Genomic DNA, 16,215 nt, shown 5'->3' on the forward strand with positions numbered 1-16,215 from the left:
ATCATGTGTTACTTTGCTGTTCGGTGTAAATTTGCAGCAGTCATTGAATTGAAATTTTAGATGGTGCCTGCCTTGGATGAAACAACATTAATAGTTTAATACCCACCCTCCTACTCTTTGCTGTTTTTTCTCCTATCTGAATGTGCAACTTTCTTTGTCATCGGAATCAACTGTGCTGCGGCTGGCTGATGATGTCGGTGATGAGTTTATTAAATTGTCTGACCACAATTTTGACCGGTAAATAAATTTGAAGAAGCAAAATTTTGTGTCTTTGAAATAATTGGTTTCAGGCTTTCTTCCCCTTTGTTTGAAGGATCCTGCAAGTTCATATGTGCGTCTGTTGTTCATGAGAGAAATGAATTTGTATTTGATGACATTATAATTTTACGTCGCGAGAGTAAAGTTATGATATATATTGTAGAACATTGGTTCAAATTTAACTTGATTATTAAGAGCACGTTTGAAAAGTTACATGGTAATTAAATTTAAGTATTTTTATATAATTAAACGTAATATATTTGGTCGATTATTATAATTTTTAGAAAGAATTATAATATCAAACTATTAGTTTTCTCTCATTGGTACGTCGTTTATTCATTTTCTGTCGTTGATACGTCGTTTATTGACCGAAATATCTGAAAAATAAATGGGCTTTTAGCCCTAGTCCAGTAGCCATATGTTTCACGTGATAATCTGAGGCCAAGGAGAACTATTATTGCCCTTGCCCAAATGAACCCCAGGCCTGTAGCTGATTTCTTGCTCGAAGATTAATAGCAATTTTACTTTCTAGTCTGAGTCTCAGCTCTCAAGGAAACTTTGGGGGTTCAAAAATGGTGTTTGAACCACAAGTATCGTTAAGCTTTCAAACCTTATTTATCTGCGAGCGAACGTTTTTATCATCTAGAAAAGGACTCCTACAATCAATATGATTGAAGAAGTAAAATGTTATGGATTTAAAGAAAATTGCGGTGTTTGTGATAATAGAAGCAAGGGTGACGACAGAAGCAGGGAAATGATTTTTATTAACAAATTGATTAAAAAAAGCTCTTGTTTGCTTGCCAGTTGGTTCACATAACCAATATTTTTGCTTTTAAGTTTAAATTCAAACTGAAAATCTTTTTCCTATGTTTTAAACATTTTTTGTTCACAAGTTTTTTCTAAAATGAAATTAATTCTAGGTAAAATATATAATATACTCAAATCAGATATCCGGATTGTAACACCCTAAACTCGAATGGGCCTAAAGTGTCATATTGGGCTACCAAGACAACCATTGATTTTCAAAACTTGCTCGTTTTCTTTTAAAACACACTCAATGGTATCTTACAACATATAAAACAATTATTAAAACATTTTACAAACATGAGCTCCGTGACATATAATTTAAAATCAAAATAATACTTCTCACTGTTTGACAAAATAAATACACAAGTAATGTTCTTTGAATACACATGCCCATTAAAAGCTACAGTACAATACTTTAAAGGAGATGCAGGAAGTCCTGCTGTGACGGTGCTCTACGAACTTGTAACACCCATTTCTCGTATACGGTCCGGAACATGAGTAAGAGATGTAACATGCTTTTTAAAACATTTTTCGTACTCGAAAACCAGTAAAATTTTGTTTCTTAATTAACACGACTTAATAACAAAATATACTTCTATTATAACATGTGTCCTAACCCATATTAAACAATACAAACTCTTTTTACGTATATACATGCCAACTATAAATTTAAAACAACAGTAGGATGTCATTATTCATATTGGTAAGTAGTCTTCGATGATTGATGCTAAACTCAGCTCCTTACTCCACTTTCTTCTTTTACCTACGCGTGAAAATCATCACACGCTAAGTATACACTTAATGAGACATAAAAAATTAAGTAAAACATTTTAACAACATAAATAAACCATAAAGGATCAAAATACAAATTAAATCATATAAAATATATAAACGCATAAAACTGACTCGATAAGCCAAGTTTCCTTCACATAACCTGCCAAATATTGTTTCATATACATATCATACTTATCAATCGGTGTATTCAAAATCCATTCAAAGCCCGATGTATGAAAAATGAGAATGCAAGGTACCCAATTAGCACCTAAGTGCTACAATGACATATAGGCACTTTGGTACACAACGACACTATATTAACAATTTCGGAGTCCCTTACGAATATTATCCTTGCACACATAGTGCCATAGTACAACAAATGTACTACTACAAAAACGCAATAATGCATAAATACCTTATTCAGGGTATTACAATTGCATCTATGACTCTCAATGTACATACAATGGGCTATTATATCCAAATCATAGATTAAACATTTGTTCCAAAACATCAATAGATAATAAATAGTGTGAAACACATCCATTTATTTTAGGACAGTTCATACCCTAAAATCATTTGATAAAATCAATTTCATAAAACTTTATGAAAATATTTCAAAATGCGTTCAAAACATGTTTAATAAAAACACTTGAGGTTGACTCATCGCAAGTCTTCCTCATATCATATAAGCACATAATAAGATGCATTCACTTTGACACTTTATGTACAAGTCAAAAATATAAGCCTCACTGAGCTTTAAGCTTGATCATTTGCTTTATATTATCCTCTCCTCTATTACGAAGTTTATCACAACATCCTATTTTGCAAGTTTGCACTACCTTCAAAGAAATATTATTCTGCATTAATATACTCGTGAAAAAATTATTCCGCTTATACCATTGGAAACTAGACTCGAATAAGAATATAACCATATAAGGCAATTCTTCTAGTTCCATTTGTGCAATTTATAGAGAATTTTCAAAGCTGACTTACAGAAGTTGTTTTGAGCATAAACTGTTGTCTTGTTTTCTGACCTATCATTGATTAAAAATTTATATCTTTTTGTATACTCTTCAAAATCAGTACCCGTTTGTTTTAAAAGACTATACTGATATACGAATCCAATGGTATAAAAATCACCCTCTAATAATTTTTTAGAATTTATGGTGATTTTCTAAGCTCACTATTCAAGTCACAAGTATAGACAAATTTCACTAGTTTACAACCTTAGCTTATTCACTAATTCTATTAGCTTACCAAAAGAACATATATGTATGAATCACAATTCACATAACACTTAGGAGTCACTTCTTACCATGGTAACTCCGTTACTGGCTCAAAGCAAGCCAATGTTTTCATGATAACATAATACGAATTAAATGCACTCATATGGTGTCCTTAGCTTGCAAACCTTCCTTAGAAATTCTTATTCATCCTTAACTATAATTTTTCTTGATCTTGACTTCAATCATAATATAAATGAACATCATTATAAGACATATACATTTTAACCACATGTTAGAATCTCACTTAGATATGCACACAATACAAAATAAATTCCTAAAAACATTTCGATGCTCACTTGATACAATTTCCATGTCACAACATAAATGTTGACTTTATCACTTTAAGTTGACCATTCCAATTCCTTTTTAATCAATTTTTCCATACTTCACATATCACTTTCACTTAAGTTTCCAACTCTTCCATATTTGTTATTTAAATTCTCAACTTTTACCAACTTTCCAAAGTGTCCCAATTTCACATTCTAACATTAATTTCCAGCATTGTACAACAACTACTAAACAATTAAACATTAATCACATAACTTTTCATAATTGCCAAATAGTCCCCCAACTTTCACAAAATTATAAATTGTCCCAATTAATTTTCTAAAGCTTGTAGAACCTCCCAAATATTATTTCTAAGCTTAGGAATGTTTTCACAATTTTCCCTATTTCTTTCTTTAAGGCTGAAACATATAGGGGTTGTAAATCCACGATTTTAACTTGATTCAAGCATGAAATCAACTTATATTCATCATTTCAAAACCTCTACAATCAAACCCCTAACTTAATTTCATCAAATCACAAAATTTCCCCAATATAAGGTTTAGGTTGAATTGATTAAAAGCATCTCTAGGAGGTTTGAACATGTTTTAATCATCAAACAAGCTTGGAAACTATTCTACAACCTCAATAACCTACAAATCTATCATCAAATCCTAAAATCCTAACATGAACATAAACCCTAGAATTTGGGATCTTTGAACTCAAGCAAAGTTAGCATGCAATAATGGTACTAAATGATAGCATTTTTGAATAAAATAATTTTATATTTCACGGTTCGATCCAAAATCCAAAGGAAATTGCTCAAAAATGAGAAATATAATTCTCTCACTTATGGAGGAGGCTCATGGATTGGTGTATAGAAGATGAACAAGCTTACACTAAATTTTAGCTTAATTTCATGTTAATTTGTCATTCATTTATGTTAAATGAATTTAAAATTCATTTAATTGGGAAATGGCAATTTTACTATTAATAAAACCTTATATTTACATCCATACCAAGCCACATAACCCTTATCATCTTTCCAAAGTCAAATATGGACAAAATATTTCACCCTTTACCATTTTATCCATGCAACTTTCCAAAAACTTGAATATTTCCATTTTCATCCAACGATCCAAATTGAACATGAAAAAAATCTTCAAATCCAATGATCCATATTATTTTCCATAATTTTAAAACATGTAAATAATATTTCTAATATTGATTTAATGCCCTTCAAAAATTTTCAAAATGTCTATTCGATCCGATTTACCGAATTTTTTACCAGAATTTAACACTTTCTAGCTTTTAACACAAATTCCGTATCAAAAACCTGATTAGCACCAAAATGCCATTATTGGGGTGAACTATTCATTTATGGGAAAAAACTTTTTGAGAAAATTACCATTTTGGTCCCTATACTTTTCCTAATTTTGTACTTTGGTTACTAAACTTTCAAAATTTATGTTTTGGTCACTAACAAAAATTTTGGGTATTACAGAACTGTTCAAGCTACTAACCTACCCACGAAAAACATCCGAAGGCTGAGCTTACAAAGCCTAGAAGTATAATCGCTAATATAGAGCAACATTAAGAGTTTCATAAACATAAACGTGCTAAAGATTTGGTCCTAAGCAGTAGGCATATACATGATCTTGATCAAGTGCTACCTACTTAAGGCTTAACTTCACTATCACTAAAGTAGGAGATTCACGCTTCCCTTAGTCCTCGGACAAGGGCCTAGCCATGAGTACGCCTTCGTCAAGTCTCTACTTAGACTGTCTGCAACTGCTTTGCATTATCTAAATGCAACTCTAACTATACTGTGTACTATCTATATGAAATGATGACTAGTATTTGGTTTCACAAAGCCATCAGGCACTAGTAACTGTGGTTACCACGTATGGCTATCCCACCCTTCGTGAGTGTTAGGCCTCGCGCTCAAATTAGACGTCGAAATGCCTCGCGCACTTGCTGTGCTGTATCCAGGTAAAGACATCACCTGCCAACCCACCCCTCGCGAGTGTTAAGGCCTCGACACATAGTTAGCCACATAAGTGCCTCGCGCACTTGTGTTGAGTTAATCGATCGATGGAATTGGCCAAGATGGGGGTGAATTGGCAATTAAAATTTTGGTAGAAGCTTTTGTAGAAAATTGAAAAGATTTGCACAACAATTTAGAGTGGTTCGACTTTCTCAACCAAAGTCTACATCCACTACCTTAGCTATCCACATTAAGGATTTTCCAACAAATTGACTAATTTGTTCTTTCTTTTGAGGCCAAAGAGATAACCTTACAACTCCCTCAAGAATATACCCCAATTCTTGAGAACACTCTTTCTCAAAGAGAAGATTACAAATTTACAAACTTACAAGGAAATCCTCACAAGGTAGATTGTTTGCACAATTCTAGAACAAAGAAAAGAACACTAAAAAATGAATACAATTGAGTACAAGTAGTGTTCTTGAAAGAAAAATGAATATTGAATGAAAAATAGGCTTGAAATGCTCAAACTTGAGGTTTGATGCTTTCTCTTTGATTCTCTCTTGATTCTTGTTTCTTGTGTTTTTTTTATCAATGGCTTCTAAGCTTGTTTAAATACTCCTTCAAATGATTCTGAACGTTGGGGATGATTAGTGGAGTCAATAGAGCCATTTAAGTGTGAAAAAAATTAATTAAATCAGTTGGGAGCGTCAGTGCATCGATGCATACCCAAGGTGCATCGGTGCATCAAGTGTAAAATTCAAATATTTTGACCGTTGGACCCTTAGTGCATCAGTGCACGAAGAGTGCATCGATGCATAAAATGCATTCGATGTTTCAAAATAGCCTGAGTGCATCGATGCATCAAATGCATTTGATGTTTTCATAAAACTCTGAGTGCATAGATGCATAGTATGTGCATCAATGCATGAAATGCATTCGATGTTCAATTTATTCCATGGTGCATCGATGCATGGATTGGTGCATCACTTTGAAAAATTGATTTTAGGCTTGATTTTGGTTCAAAATACTTGGTGAAAATTGTTTCAAAAATATATTAAGTATAAAACACAATTTTACACATTTAGTAAGGTTTGAAATTGATCTTTGAAGATTTGGAGTAATAATTTGATATTTGAGTAATTAAATTGAATATACTTAGAAAATAATTTGTAAAATCTTAAAATTCATTTATACTTAATTTGTTATATCGAAACATCAAAATGTTTTCAACAATCTCCCCTTTTTGATATAACAAAACATGTGTGTAATTTTAAGATTTTCTTTAAAAATAAATTTTGAAAAATTACTCCCCCTTACTATAATATTTCTCCCCTTTAACACTTTTACACTTCTCCCCCTTTTTGTTAAATCAAAAAGACTTTAAAAAATTTTAAACAAGGTTTTGAAAAACATATCCAATTGATTAAATATATATATATATATAGCTTAAGCTGCTAAGATCAAAGATCAAAAGAGAGATTAGCCATTAGCTTTTATAAACAATATTCATAATCAAATGTGAAATGGCATAATTGGTCATATATGTCTAATGTGCAAAAATAAGAAAATTCAACCAAACTAAATATATATATTAAGTTCAAACTTACAAACATCCCAATTATACCTCTAAACAAATTCAAACAATCCAAAGAAAACAATAATCTCAAAGCATTCAAAATGTTTTAACAAGAAAAGTCCAAAGATGATCCAAAACAAAACAATGTCTACTCGTCCATAGAAGGATCGGGAGGAGGAGAGCACGAGAGGAGCTAGGAGCAGCTCATGAAGAACTCGTTCCCGGAGTTTGCTTACCGGGTCGAAAGACCCAAAGACCGGTTTCCTCGTCTTGTTTCCAATCTGCTTTCTTCAACGAGGTGAGATTTATGATAAAAAGGTTACTAAGAAGATATCCATAAACCAATGTTTCAACATGTTTTGAAGGAACAATGTTTATGATATCTACTAGCTGACTACATATAATATGGGGTAGATTTATTTTGTTCTTATTCTTGAGACAATGCATCCACCACAAATCCCTCATACGAAGAGTGGAGTACCTACCTCCGGATGGTCTAAACCACCAAGAGATCATCAAATGAAGAAAACAATCGTGATGAGATCGTAGAGTACTAACACTAGAGTTTGGAACATAGGGATAATCCACAGTTTCATTCTCATTATAAATACCATCGTCATCTAACCCAAAATGGAAAGCTATAGTCTCAGGGTCAATATTAATATATTGTCCTAAAAGGTAGGATCTGATTGCTATAGTTCCACACTGAGTCTGGTTTTGAATACATACCGCATTGGAGAAGAAAATGCGGACTAACTGATGATAGACGATAGGTTTGAGGTGAAACATTTTATCAAACTTCCAAGTTTTAAGAATCAGAAGGTATTCGAAGTCAATATCTATCATGGCTTGAAGAGAAGGAATACGCTCTTACCAGATTCTATAAGATTGGAAAGAATTTATGTACCTAGAGTACAAGTCGTCTTTACGACGTTCAGGCATATTAAAACAAGATCCTATAAGACTATTAGGTGGAGGAGAAACGTGATTAAGAGGTCGGGTTGAATGACTCGATGAAGTCCTAGGACGTTTAGGATTGGAAATGGTTAAGGTATCAGAATAAGGAATGAAACCTGCAATTTAAAACACATGTATGCACAATAATAAATCCCAAAACTCAATTAAGTCCTCAATAATTCAAGGTTCTCTAAACCAAATCCTAATGGGAAAGGTTTTGAAAACTATTTGAAAACAATTTTTGAAAAATCATAATATGTATAGTTTTCATGAAAACAACATAATTAAATCAAAAACATCAAATTTAAAAATTAAATTCAGATTTTCAATTTTTTTTAATTTCAAAAAATTAATTTTTTTTATAAACTTTGTGAGTTTTTGATGGAATTGGTTGTAAAATCTAGTTTGAAATCATCAAATAGTCAATGCCCGATATAATGTTCATCCTAGAACTAATTAAAACTAGTCTAAGATCAAAATATGATAAACTAGAAGTTTTTAGAAAAATACCTTGAAAATTTCGGATTCATGAGAATGAGATGTTGTGTTGCACGATTTAATGATATTAGCAGGACTTTGAGATGAAATGAGGATGAATTCCGATTAAAAATGATTTTTTGGAGTAAGAGGAGAATTTAAAGAGTGAGAGAGGCGTGCGGCTGATGAGGGTGTAGTTCTAGGGTTTGAAACAAATGAGAAAATAAGCCTTTTAAACCTAAAACTCGACGGATGCATCGATGTATGGCAGTGTGCATCGATGCACATTCAAGGCAAGCATCGGTACGCCTTCATGGTGTATCGATGCACATTCAAAGGGATGCATCGATGCACTGTTAAGTGTATCGATGCATGAAGCACAAAAATGTCAAAAATCGTTTTAAAACACTCAGAATGCTAAATTAATTAGCTCTAGTGGTATTGGCAACTATATATTGAAAATAATCATGTTCAATCAATCAATTAATTCTTAAACTACATTTTAACATAAAATTAATTTTCACCAAAGAACATAAACTCCCCTAAAAGCAATGAATGCAATAAAAAAATTACTATTATAAGCATTTTCATTTATCTTAAAGATGCTAAAATTATTTTAAACACTAAGTGAAGATAGGTCAGTTAAACCTAATTCTCTCCTAAGTGTCCAAAATCTTTATTTGTCTAAAGGTTTTGTAAAGATATCCGCTAATTGGTGCAAAGTATCAACAAATTCTAGAGCTACGTCTTCCTTAGCGACATGGTCTATAATGAAGTGATGTCTAATTTCAATGTGCTTAGTTCTAGAGTGTTGGATGGGATTTTTAGTGAGACGAATATCACTAGTATTGTCACACTTGATAGGAATAGTACATACTTCAATTCCATAATCAAAAAGTTTTTTTCATCCATAAAACTTGTGCACAACAACTACCAGTTGAAATATATTATGTTTCAGTGGTAGATAATGCAACACAATTTTGTTTCTTTGAAAACCAAGAAATCAACATATTTTTAAGGAATTGGCAAGTACCGGAGGTGCTTTTACCTATCTAATTTACATACTCTATAATTCGCATCAAAAAAGGCATGCAAGCTAAAGCTAGAGTCTCTAGGATACCAAAGTTCTAATCTAGGAGTGTTCTTAAGGTATCTAAAGATTCTCTTAACAACTAGTAAATGTGATTCCTTAGGGCATGATTGAAATCTAGCACATAAGCAAACATTAAACATAATGTCTGGTCTACTTGCAGTTAGATAAAGCAAAGAGCCAATCATTGACCTATATAATTTAACATCCACACATTTACCTCCTTCATCTATGTCAAGCTTTGTTGATGAGCTCATTGGAGTGTCATGAAGTTTCTCATTTTCCATTCCAAACTTCTTCAGTATATCTTTGACGTACTTAGCGTGATTGATGAAGATGCCATATTTTCTTTTCTTGATTTGGAGTCCAAAGAAAAATGAGAGCTCCCCTATCATGCTCATCTCGAATTCACTTTGCATTAGCTTAGAAAATTCTTGGCAAAGAACATCATTAGTAGAACCAAATATTATATCATCAACATAAATTTGAAATAAATCTTACCTTTATGCTTTAAAAACAATGTAGTGTCAACCTTCCCTTTGGAAAAACCTTTTCAATTAAAATTTGACAATCTTTCATACCAAGCTCTAGGGGCTTGTTTAAACCATAAAGTGCTTATGTCAATTTAAGAACATGATTTGGAAATTTTAAATCTTCAAAACCAGGAGGTTGTTCCACATACACTTCTTATTTTATAAAACCATTTAAAAATGCACTTTTAACATCCATTTGATATAATTTAAATTCATGAAAACAAGCAAATGCTAATAACATTCTAATTGCTTCCATTCTAGCTACGTGAGCGTATGTTTCATCACAGTCTATGCCCTCTTCTTGAGTATACCCTTGAGCAACAAGTCTAGCCTTGTTTCTCACTATATTACCACTTTCATCAAGCTTATTCCTAAATACCATCTAGTACCTACATTAGATTTATTACTAGACTTTCAACTAATGTCCATACTTTACTTCTCTCAAATTGATTTAACTCTTCTTGCATAGCCATAATCCAATGTTCATCATTTAATGCTTCTTTAATATTCTTAGGCTCTATGCATGAGATAAAAACATAATTACAAATATTTCTAAGAGAAGATCAAGAGTTGTACCCCTTTGGATGGATCACCTATAATCTCACCATCCTTGACATAGTTTTATTCTCTTGGGTAAGATACTTCCCTTTCTTCAATGGTTGGATTCTCAAAAAGATCTTGAGTTTCCTCATCTTTTTTTTCTTCCTTTGATGCTAATGTTAGGATTTTTATTTTTGAAAATTTCATATGGAGTTTTCTTTAAAAACTGCCTAATCATTACTCGATTTACAATATAACAAGCGGTATTTGTGGCTTCCGCCCAAAAATATTTTGACAAATTATTTTCACAAAGCATGGTTCTAGCCATTTCTTCTAAAGTTCAATTTTTCCTCTCAACAACTCCATTTTGTTGAGGGGTTCTAGGTGCTGAAAAATTACGGCTAATACCATTAGAATTACAAAACTCAGTAAATCCAATATTTTCAAATTCAGTGTCATGATCACTCCTAACACTAGTTATAGAGTAACCTTTTTCATTTTGGATTATTTTTGAAAATGTGATGAAATGTTCTAATGCTTCATCTTTAGTACTTAAAAATACAACCCAAGTATATCTAGAATAGTCATCTACCAAGACAAATGCATATTGTTTTCCACCCAAGCTAGTAGTTCTAGTTGGCCCAAAAAGATCTATATGGATCAATTGTAATACTCTACTAGTTGATACATCATTAATGAATTTAAAAGAAACTCTCTTTTGTTTTCCTTTAGCACAAGCATCACAGATTTTATCATTATCAAATTTTGGTTTAGGCAACCCTCGAACTAAATCTCCTTGAATTAGCAGTTGCAAAACACTCATACTAGCATGTCCTAGTCTCCTATGCCATAACCAACTATCATGCTCATCCTTAGCAACTAGGCATAAATTAGTCATATCAATAGAATTAGTCATATCAATAGAATCTAAATGCACCATGTAAATGTTTCATATTCTATGACCAACAAGCATAATCTGATTAGATGCAATGCCAATAACTTTACAACCATTATTTTCAAACATGGCATTGAATCCCTTATCACATAATTGGCCAATACTCAAGATATTATGATTTAATCCATTCACATATAAAACATTCTTAATTTGTATGGAAGAGGTATTACCTATAGTACCTATACCTTCAATGTGACCTTTTGAATCATCACCAAAAGTCACTTCTCCTCCATTTTTGGCGTTGAGATCTATGAACCGGCTTTTGTCTCCGGTCATGTGTCTTGAGCATCCACTATCAAGGTACCATGAGTTTGAATTTGTTTCCCGTGCCTTGTAACAATGCTCCTTTTCCTACAAACATAGATTAATTTTTGATTTTTGGTACCCAAATTCTTTTGGGTCCATATTCATTAGTTTCCAAAATCCTAGTCCCCTTAGGTATCCATTTGTGTAGGATATCCTTATCTTTAGTAGTAATGAGTCCTTTAGGAACCCATATACTTCTAACGATTTTTCCATTAGAGGTTCTTCAGGGACCTCTATGATTGTAGTTTTTAAAACTTTTTCTAACAAAGTTGGTTTTTGAATTCTCCCCCTTTTCAAAATGTTTTGTTCCAACTTTATCAAAAGAAGTTTCAAGATCATCAATTTTCTTTTGATGATCATCATTGACCTTTGAAAGTAAATTTTGCAAATCTAAATTTTTCTTTTCAAACTCTTCTAGTTTGATTTGCAAATCACTGATTTTACTTTCAAAATCATTGTTGGTTTTGGATATGAGCTTATTTTCATTTTTTAATTTTGAAACATCATTTTTATATTTTAAAAATAATTTCTCATAATCCGAAGCCAACCCATTATATTCCTCTAATAACTCATCATAAGATAAATCATCTAATTCAAATGAGTTAGAGGTTACCTTAGAATCTTCTCCGAATGCCATCAAGCACAAGTTTGCTACTTATTGTTCCTCTTCATCGGAACCTTCTTCATCACTCCATGTAGCCACATGAGCCTTGTGCTTATTCTTTGATTGACCCTGTCTCTTCAATTATGGGCAATCATATATTTGACATGCCCCAGCTTTTTGCATTCATAGCAAATGATAGGGTCTTTCTCTTTTGGTTCATTTTTGAGGCCTTTATTTCATTTGAATTTTCTTCCTCGGTAAGGTCTCATCATTTTTCTGAACCGTTTGGCAAATAATGCCATTTCCTCATCATCGTCATCTTTATCCGAATCACTCTCATCTTTTGTGGATTTGAGAGCAACTCAAATGTTTTTCTTCTTCTCTTTCTCCTTTGGTATCTCATCAATCTTATCGAGGTCCACCTCATCTTCAAGCATCATTTCATGAGTGAGGAGGGAACCGATTAGCTCTTCAAGAGTTAAGGACTTTAGGTTCTTAGCCTCGATGATTGTCGTCTTCTTGGATTGCCACGATTTTGGAAGTGAGTAAACTAACTTCCTCACAAGCTTTTCATTTGGAATGATCTCTCCATATGATTTGAGACCATTGAAAATCATTGAGAATCTATCCGTCATAGCTTTGATATCTTCATTTGGTTTCATCTTGAAATTTTCATAGCTATGTATTAGAATACTAATTTTAGATTCTTTTACCTCGTCGGTGCCTTCATGAGTAACTTGTAGTTTATCTCATATTTCTTTGGCGGTTGTACAAGATGAAACTCTTCCATATTCATCTGGTCCAAGAGCACAAAATATGATATGGATGGCTTTGGAGTTGAGCTGGAACCTTCTTGTCTCTCATTCACTCCACAGTCTTGGATGAGTGAGAGACTTGATATATCCATCTTCTACAACATTCCATGCTCCCATGTTACTTGCTTGAATGAAATACATCATCCTATTCTTCCAATAGACATAGTTAGCTCCATTGAAGAAAGAAGGCTTGTTGACGGCCATCGAATCGAGACCTGATTCGACATTTGAAGTAGAGGCCATTGATAACTTGATAATCGATGTAACTCTTCCCGAATCGACTCAAGAGGCGATTAAACCTTTAAATGAGTGAGGCTCTGATACCAATTGTTGAGTTAATCGATCGATGGAATTGACCAAGAGGGGGGTGAATTGACCAAAGTCTACGTGCACTACCTTAGCTATCCACACTAAGGATTTTCCAACAAATTCACTAATTTTTTCTTTCTTTTGAGGCCAAAGAGATAACCTTACAACTCTCTCAAGAATATACCCAAATTCTTGATAAACACTCTTTCTCAAAGAGAAGATTACAGATTTGCAAACTTACAAGGAAATCCTCACAAGGTAGATTGTTTGCACAATTCTAGAACAAAGAAAAGAACACTAAAAAATGAATACAATTGAGTACAAGTAGTGTTCTTGAAAGCAAAATGAATATTAAATGAAAAATAGGCTTGAAATGCTCAAACTTGAGGTTTGATGCTTTCTCTTTGATTCTCTCTTGATTCTTGTTTCTTGTGTTTTTTATCAATGGCTTCTAAGCTTGTTTAAATACTCCTTCAAATGATTCTGAATGTTGGGGATGATTAGTGGAGTCAATAGAACTGTTTAAGTGTGAAAACAATTAATTAAATCAGTTGGGAGCGTCAGTGCATCGATGCATACCCAAGGAGCATCGGTGCATCAAGTGTAAAATTCAAATATTTTGACTGTTGGACCCTTAGTGTATTAGTGCACGAAGAGTGCATCGATGCATAAAATGCATTTGATGTTTCAAAATAGCCTGAGTGCATCGATGCATGACTGGTGCATCGATGCATCAAATGCATTCGATTTTTTCATAAAACTCTGAGTGCATCGATGCATAATATGTGCATCGATGCATGAAATGCATTCGATGTTCAATTTATTCCATGGTGTATTGATGCATGGATTGGTGCATCGATGCATGGATTGGTGCATCACTTTGAAAAATTGATTTTAGGCTTGATTTTGGTTCAAAATACTTTATGAAAATTGTTTCAAAAATATATTAAGATAAACACAATTTTACACATTTAGTAAGGTTTGAAATTGATCTTTGAAGACTTGGAGTATAATTTGATATTCGAGTAATTAAATCGAATATACTTAGAAAATCATTTATAAAATCTTAAAATTCATTTATACTTAATTTGTTATATCGAAACATCAAAATGTTTTCAACAACTTGTTTCAAGTGTTCTAGGATATCATATACCACTAGACGATCGTCACTACCTGAACTATACTGATGCGACTATACATGCATACCTAAGGCCCAGAGGCCATATGACATTGACATCACTAACCGACTTCTCGTGAGTTTTTGAACCTCACGACCTCACTAGCTCCTGAAGTGCATCGCGCACTAACAATTCCCCACTAGGGCAACTAAGGTAACCTAGGTATACCCTAGCACAACTGAACTCACTAAGGTGAGGCCATCATATTTCTAGATGTTATCTCCCTCGTTTTCTAGCTTAGAACGTTATGCGAAGGATTATTGGTTTGTTACTATTGTTATTTAATACGATGCTCCATTCTGGTCACTCGCTACTTAAGGAATATTAATCATTCTCTACATCTAGAGAAGTTTCTGCGCATTCTCGGGGTTTTACAACGATTTCTGTATCTATTGTTCACTGATTGTACTATTAGCTAGCCCGATACCTGACTCAGATTCAACTCTAAGTAGCGACACTCTGATCGATCTTATTGAACTTTATTTTGAAACCCCTTGAATTGAAAGGATGGCTTACACCTACTAGGTTTACTGACACGAAACCTACACTTTCCGCTATTTTTGATCTGACTTGTTCATTGTACCACTGGTCGGTACATCCCCTGCAACGTTCCTCGTTCTAAACCATCCATATACGTACTCGACTGAAGGAACTTGAACACGTTATGCCTACTATGGGTACTTCAGTTGTAATTTATTTCTACGAGTGTATTTGGGCCCCTTTAGCATTTTTCATCCTTCACGAACTAGTCTTACTAATTCGAATCGTCCTTAGCTCTTACGAGCCTTAACTGAGTCAAAAATAACCATCCAAAGTGAGTAGTATCGATCCTCTACTTGTAATATTGATACCCTAGGGTCAAGTATCGATCCCCCTATGAGCATCGGTACCAAAAATGTATTTTGTTTCTGAAATTGAGGCCCATTATTGATGCTGCCATTGTGAGTATCGCTATTGTAAGGGCAATATCGATACTCCCAGACTAAAACCCTAATTTTATCCCCATTTTATCAAATAACGATACTATTCTTCCCAATATCGATACTCGAACCATGAAATAAAGCCCCTTACTTAGCCAAACTCCTTTCCTCAGTGATTTTGATGAAAATCCCAATTTTCTCTACTAGAAATAGACCAAGACTTTGATTCACTAAAACTACGTTGCTGGATGAATTATAAACGAAAATGAAGCATGAAAAGAGCTTAAGACCTTACCATTCACTTGGCCTTTGAAGAAGAAGAGAAAAAAGAAAATGAAGAAATGGAGAGGATATCCGAATTTTCGTATCGGATTCGAATCACTAATTTAGCTATATGAAATTTTAGATATTCTAATTTGCACAACCCTATTGTATGATCCTCATATGAACTTAAGTTATTATTTTTGTTTCAATGATTATTAGAAATTGTCCTAATTATATGCTTAATTTACAATTATAATTTTAAATCTTTATTGTGATTTAACATATTTATCATTTTGAATAAAATTAGTTACT

This window comes from Hibiscus syriacus, unplaced genomic scaffold, assembly GCF_006381635.1.
Source record: "Hibiscus syriacus cultivar Baekdansim isolate YM2019G1 unplaced genomic scaffold, ASM638163v2 tig00111254_pilon, whole genome shotgun sequence".
Taxonomy (NCBI): Eukaryota; Viridiplantae; Streptophyta; class Magnoliopsida; order Malvales; family Malvaceae; genus Hibiscus; species Hibiscus syriacus.